General features: G+C 41.0%; 1 long non-coding RNA gene across 1 annotated transcript; it reads right to left on the bottom strand.

The window, feature by feature from the left end:
• LOC116360184 (uncharacterized) lies at positions 1-6,101 on the bottom strand. Its single transcript, XR_004206961.1, has 3 exons — positions 6,060-6,101; positions 695-922; positions 1-48 (listed from the first exon to the last, which is right to left on the bottom strand). It is a non-coding gene; the product is annotated as an uncharacterized LOC116360184 (long non-coding RNA).
• Between the last annotated feature and the right edge of the window lie 238 nt (positions 6,102-6,339).

Below are 6,339 nucleotides of genomic sequence, written 5' to 3'. Positions count from 1 at the left end.
GGATCTCTGGGAGGGGGGGTGAGCCAACAGGCACTTCTGATACCTTAACTAGAGGAGAGGGAGATGGGTGGGGAGAGAGAGAGAGTGGAGGAGAGAGAGAGACAGAGAGAGAGAGAGAGCGAAGAGAGAGAGGAGAGAGAGGAGAGAGACAGAGAGACAGAGAGACAGAGAGAGAGAGAGTAAGACGTAGAGAGACAGAGAGCGAGAAACGGAGAGAGAGAGAGAGATGTAGAGAGACAGAAAGAGAGAGAGTAAGACATAAGAGAGACAGAGAGAGAGGGAGAGGACACCAGGTGGTACATTAAAGATCAGGAAGAACAAACAGCAGCAGTACTCGGGACCTCCAGGAGGATTTGATACAGTACATACATACAGTACATACAGTAGATATAGACTGTACTCACCATGCATGAAGCCTGGCAGATAGATCTAGATTATTATAGAGTGTACTCACCATGCATGAAGCCTGCATATAGATCTAGATATTTCAGAGTGGTTACTCACCATGCATGAAGCCTGCATATAGATCTGGAATTATAGACTGTACTCACCATGCATGAAGCCTGCATATAGATCTAGATATTATAGACTGTACTAAACATGCATAAGCCTGTACATAGATGTAGATATTCTAGAGTGTACTCACCATGCATGAAGCCTGCAGATAGATCTACATATTCTAGAGTGTACGCACCATGCACGCAGCCTGTACGGCTTCAGAGAGCTGTCCAGCGTTGGGTTCACACCAGAACACGTGACACTCGTAGCGTTGTCCTCCTCCGTCCATGATGAAGGCAAAGCAGTGGATGTCCCTCCCTACCCCCATGAAGGACAGAAACCTCACCCTGCACTCTACCAACACCTCCTCCTCCACCTCCTCCTCCACCTCCTCCTTCACCTCCTCCTTCACCTCCTCCTCCTCCTCCTCATCCTCCTGATTCACAGAGAGAGAAAGACACACACATGATAAACGTCCTCAGAGGGAAAGAGAGAGACATAGAGAGAGGGAGGAGAGAGAGAGAGAGAGGGGGGAGAGAGAGAGAAGAGACAGAGAGAGAGACAGAGAGAGAGAGAGGCAGAGAGAGGGGAGGGAGAGAGGAGAGAGGGGGAGAGAGAGAGAGAGAGAGAGAGAGAAGAGAGAGAGACAGAGAGAGAGAGAGAGAGAGAGACAGAGAGAGAGAGAGACAGAGAGACAGAGAGAGAGACAGAGAGAGAGAGAGCAGAGAGAGGGGGAGAGAGAGCGAGAGAGGGAGAGAGAGAGAGAGAAGGAGGGGGGGAGAGAGAGAGGGGGGGAGAGAGAGAAAATGAGGGTAGAGGTGTATATAGTGGTGGTTGTTGATAATGAGGGTAGAGGTGTATATAGTGTATATAGTGGTGGTTGTTGATAATGAGGGTAGAGATGTATATAGTGTATATAGTGGTGGTTGTTGATAATGAGGGTAGAGGTGTATATAGTGGTGGTTGTTGATAATGAGGGTAGAGGTGTATATAGTGTATATAGTGGTGGTTGTTGATAATGAGGGTAGAGGTGTATATAGTGTATATAGTGGTGGTTGTTGATAATGAGGGTAGAGGTGTATATAGTGTATATAGTGGTGGTTGCTGATAATGAGGGTAGAGGTGTATATAGTGGTGGTTGTTGATAATGAGGGTAGAGGTGTATATAGTGTATATAGTGGTGGTTGTTGATAATGAGGGTAGAGGTGTATATAGTGTATATAGTGGTGGTTGTTGATAATGAGGGTAGAGGTGTATATATTGTATATAGTGGTGGTTGTTGATAATGAGGGTAGAGGTATATATAATGGTGGTTGTTGATAATGAGGGTAGAGGTGTATATAGTGTATATAGTGGTGGTTGTTGATAATGAGGGTAGAGGTGTATATAGTGTATATATAGTGGTGGTTGATGATAATGAGGGTAGAGGTGTATATAGTGGTGGTTGTTGATAATGAGGGTAGAGGTGTATATAGTGTATATAGTGGTGGTTGTTGATAATGAGGGTAGAGGTGTATATAGTGGTGGTTGTTGATACTGAGGGTAGAGGTGTATATAGTGGTGGTTGTTGATAATGAGGGTAGAGGTGTATATAGTGGTGGTTGTTGATACTGAGGGTAGAGGTGTATATAGTGTATATAGTGGTGGTTGTTGATAATGAGGGTAGAGGTATATATAGTGAATGTTACCTGGTTGCTGATAATGAGGGTAGAGGTGTATATAGTGTGTATATAGTGGTTGGTTGTTGATAATGAGGGTAGAGGTGTATTAGTGTATATAGTGGTGGTTGTTGATAATGAGGGTAGAGGTGTATATAGTGTATATAGTGGTGGTTGTTGATAATGAGGGTAGAGATGTATTATAGTGTATATAGTGGTGGTTGTTGATAATGAGGGTAGAGGTATATATAGTGGTGGTTGTTGATAATGAGGGTAGAGGTTGTAATAGTGTATATAGTGGTGGTTGTTGATAATGAGGGTAGAGGTGGTGTATATAGTGGTGGTTGTTGATAATGAGGGTAGAGGTGTATATAGTGTATATAGTGGTGGTTGCTGATAATGAGGGTAGAGGTGTATATAGTGGTGTTGTTGATAATTGAGGGTAGAGGTGTATATCGTGTATATAGTGGTGGTGTTGATAATGAGGGTAGAGGTGTATATAGTGTATATAGTGGTGGTTGTTGATAATGAGGGTAGAGGTGTGTATATAGTGTATATAGTGGTGGTTGTATAATGAGGGTAGAGGTATATATAGTGGTGTTGTGATAATGAGGGTAGAGGTGTATATAGTGTATATAGTGGTGGTTGTTGATAATGAGGGTAGAGGTGTCTACAGTGTATATAGTGGTGGTTGTGATAATGAGGGTAGAAGGTGTATATAGTGGTGGTTGTTGATAATGAGGGTAGAGGTGTATATAGTGTATATAGTGGTGGTTGTTGATAATGAGGGTAGAGGTATATATAGTGAATGTTACCTGGTTGCTGATAATGAGGGTAGAGGTGTATATAGTGTATATAGTGGTGGTTGTTGATAATGAGGGTAGAGGTGTATATAGTGTATATAGTGGTGGTTGTTGATAATGAGGGTAGAGATGTATATAGTGTATATAGTGGTGGTTGTTGATAATGAGGGTAGAGGTGTATATAGTGGTGTTGTTGATAACTGAGGGTAGAGGTGTATATAGTGTATATAGTTGTGGTTGTTGATAATGAGGGTAGAGGTATATATAGTGAATGTTACCTGGTTGCTGATAATGAGGGTAGAGGTGTATATAGTGTATATAGTGTGGTTGTTGATAATGAGGGGTAGAGGTGTATATAGTGTATATAGTGGTGTTGTTGTATATAGGGTAGAGGTGTATATAGTGTATATAGTGGTGGTTGTGATAATGAGGGGTAGAGATGTATATAGTGTATATAGTTGGTGGTTGTTGATACTGAGGTTAGAGGTGTATATAGTGGTGGTTGTTGATAATGAGGGTAGAGGTGTATATAGTGTATATAGTGGTGGTTGTTGATAAGAGGGTAGAGGTGTATATAGTGTATATAGTGGTGGATGTTGATAATGAGGGTAGAGGTGTATAGTGGTGGTTGTTGATAATGAGGGTAGAGGTGTATATAGTGTCTATAGTGGTGGGTTGTTGATAATGAGGGTAGAGATGTATATAGTGGTGGTGTTGTAATGAGGGTAGAGGGTGTATATAGTGGTGGTTGTTGATAATGAGGGTAGAGGTGTATATAGTGGTGGTTGTTGATAATGAGGGTAGAGGTGTATATAGTGTATATAGTGGTGGTTGCTGATAATGAGGGTAGAGGTGTATATAGTGGTGGTTGTTGATACTGAGGGTAGAGGTGTATATAGTGTATATAGTGGTGGTTGTTGATAATGAGGTAGAGGTATATATAGGTGAATGTTACCTGGTTGCTGATAATGAGGGTAGAGGTGTATATAGTGGTGGTGTTGATACTGAGGGTAGAGGGTGTATATAGTGTATATAGTGGTGGTTGTTGATAATGAGGGTAGAGGTGTATATAGTGTATATAGTGGTGGTTGCTGATAATGAGGGTAGAGGTGTATATAGTGGTGGTTGTTGATACTGAGGGTAGAGGTGTATATAGTGTATATAGTGGTGGTTGTTGATAATGAGGGTAGAGGTGTATATTAGGTATATAGTGGTGGTTGTTGATAATGAGGGTAGAGGTGTATATAGTGTATATAGTGGTGGTTGTTGATAATGAGGGTAGAGATGTATATAGTGTATATAGTGGTGGTTGTTGATAATGAGGGTAGAGGTGTATATAGTGGTGGTTGTTGATAATGAGGGTAGAGGTGTATATAGTGTATATAGTGGTGGTTGTTGATAATGAGGGTAGAGATGTATATAGTGGTGGTTGTTGATAATGAGGGTAGAGGTGTATATAGTGGTGGTTGTTGATAATGAGGGTAGAGGTGTATAGAGTGTATATAGTGTATATAGTGGTTGTTGATAATGAGGGTAGAGGTATATATAGTGTATATAGTGGTGGATGTTGATAATGAGGGTAGAGGTGTATATAGTGTATATAGTGGTGGTTGTTGATAATGAGGGTAGAGGTGTATATAGTGTATATAGTGGTGGATGTTGATAATGAGGGTAGAGGTGTATATAGTATATATAGTGGTGGTTGCTGATAATGAGGGTAGAGGTGTATATAGTGGTGGTTGTTGATAATGAGGGTAGAGGTGTATATAGTGTATATAGTGGTGGTTGTTGATAATGAGGGTAGAGGTGTATATAGTGTATATAGTGGTGGTTGTTGATAATGAGGGTAGAGGTGTATATAGTGTATATAGTGGTGGTTGTTGATAATGAGGGTAGAGGTATATATAGTGGGTGTTGTTGATAATGTGGGTAGAGGTGTATATAGTGTATATAGTGGTGGTTGCTGATAATGAGGGTAGAGGTATATATAGTGGTGGTTGTTGATAATTGTGGGTAGAGGTGTATATAGTGTATTAGGGTGGTTGTTGATAAATGAGGGTAGAGGTGTATATAGTGTATATGTGGTGGTTGCTGATAATGAGGGTAAGGGTGTATATAGTGGTGGTTGTTGATAATGAGGGTAGAGGTGTATATAGTGTATATAGTGGTGGTTGTTGATAATGAGGGTAGAGGTGTATATAGTATATATAGTGGTGGTTGTTGATAATGAGGGTAGAGGTGTATATAGTGTATATAGTGGTGGTTGTTGATAATGAGGGTATAGGTGTATATAGTGGTGGCTGTTGATAATGAGGGTAGAGGTGTATATAGTGTATATAGTGGTGGATGTTGATAATGAGGGTAGAGGTGTATATAGTATATATAGTGGTGGTTGTTGATAATGAGGGTAGAGGTGTATATAGTGTATATAGTGGTGGTTGTTGATAATGAGGGTAGAGGTGTATATAGTGAATGTTACCTGGTTGCTGATAATGAGGGTAGAGGTGTATATAGTGTATATAGTGGTGGTTGTTGATAATGAGTGTAGAGGTGTATATAGTGGTAGTTGTTGATAATGAGGGTAGAGGTGTATATAGTGCATATAGTGGTGGTTGTTGATAATGAGGGTAGAGGTGTATATAGTGTACCTGGTTGTTGTTGATAATGAGGGTAGAGGTGTATATAGTGTGGTACCTGGTTGTTGCTGATAATGAGGGTAGAGGTGTATATAGTGGTACCTTGGTGTTGCTGATAATGAGGGTAGAGGTGTATATAATGGTACCTGGTTGTTGCTGATAATGAGGGTAGAGGTGTATATAGTGTATGGTACATGGTTGTTGCTGATAATGAGGGTAGAGGTGTATATAGTGTATGGTTACCTGGTGTTGATAATGAGGGTAGAGTTGTATATAGTGGTGGTTGTTGATAATGAGGGTAGAGGTGTATATAGTGTATATAGTGGTGGTTGTTGATAATGAGGGTAGAGGTGTATATAGTGTATATAGTGTATATAGTGGGACCTGGTTGTTGCTGATAATGAGGGTAGAGGTGTATATAGTGTATATAGTGTATATAGTGTATATAGTGTATATAGTGGTACCTGGTTGTTGCTGATAATGAGGGTAGCATCAGCCACGTTGAGGTAACAGCTTTCCACTCCTCTCTACTGGAAGAACCAATCAGACTGTCTATGGCCCCGTTCAATATGTCCATACCTAGGGTCCACAGGGCAGGGTCAGGGGGTCAGAGGTTAGAGTTCAGGATCACTCACTAACTACCACAGAGTGCGTCTGTCTGTCTGTTGTCTGTTGTCTGTTGTGTGTGTGTGTGTGTGTGTGTGTGTGTGTGTGTGTGTGTGTGTGTGTGTGTGTGTGTGTGTG

This window comes from Oncorhynchus kisutch, unplaced genomic scaffold (genome assembly GCF_002021735.2).
Source record: "Oncorhynchus kisutch isolate 150728-3 unplaced genomic scaffold, Okis_V2 Okis07a-Okis12b_hom, whole genome shotgun sequence".
In the NCBI taxonomy this organism is placed as follows: Eukaryota; Metazoa; Chordata; class Actinopteri; order Salmoniformes; family Salmonidae; genus Oncorhynchus; species Oncorhynchus kisutch.
This window is presented reverse-complemented; position numbering and strand designations above follow the sequence as displayed.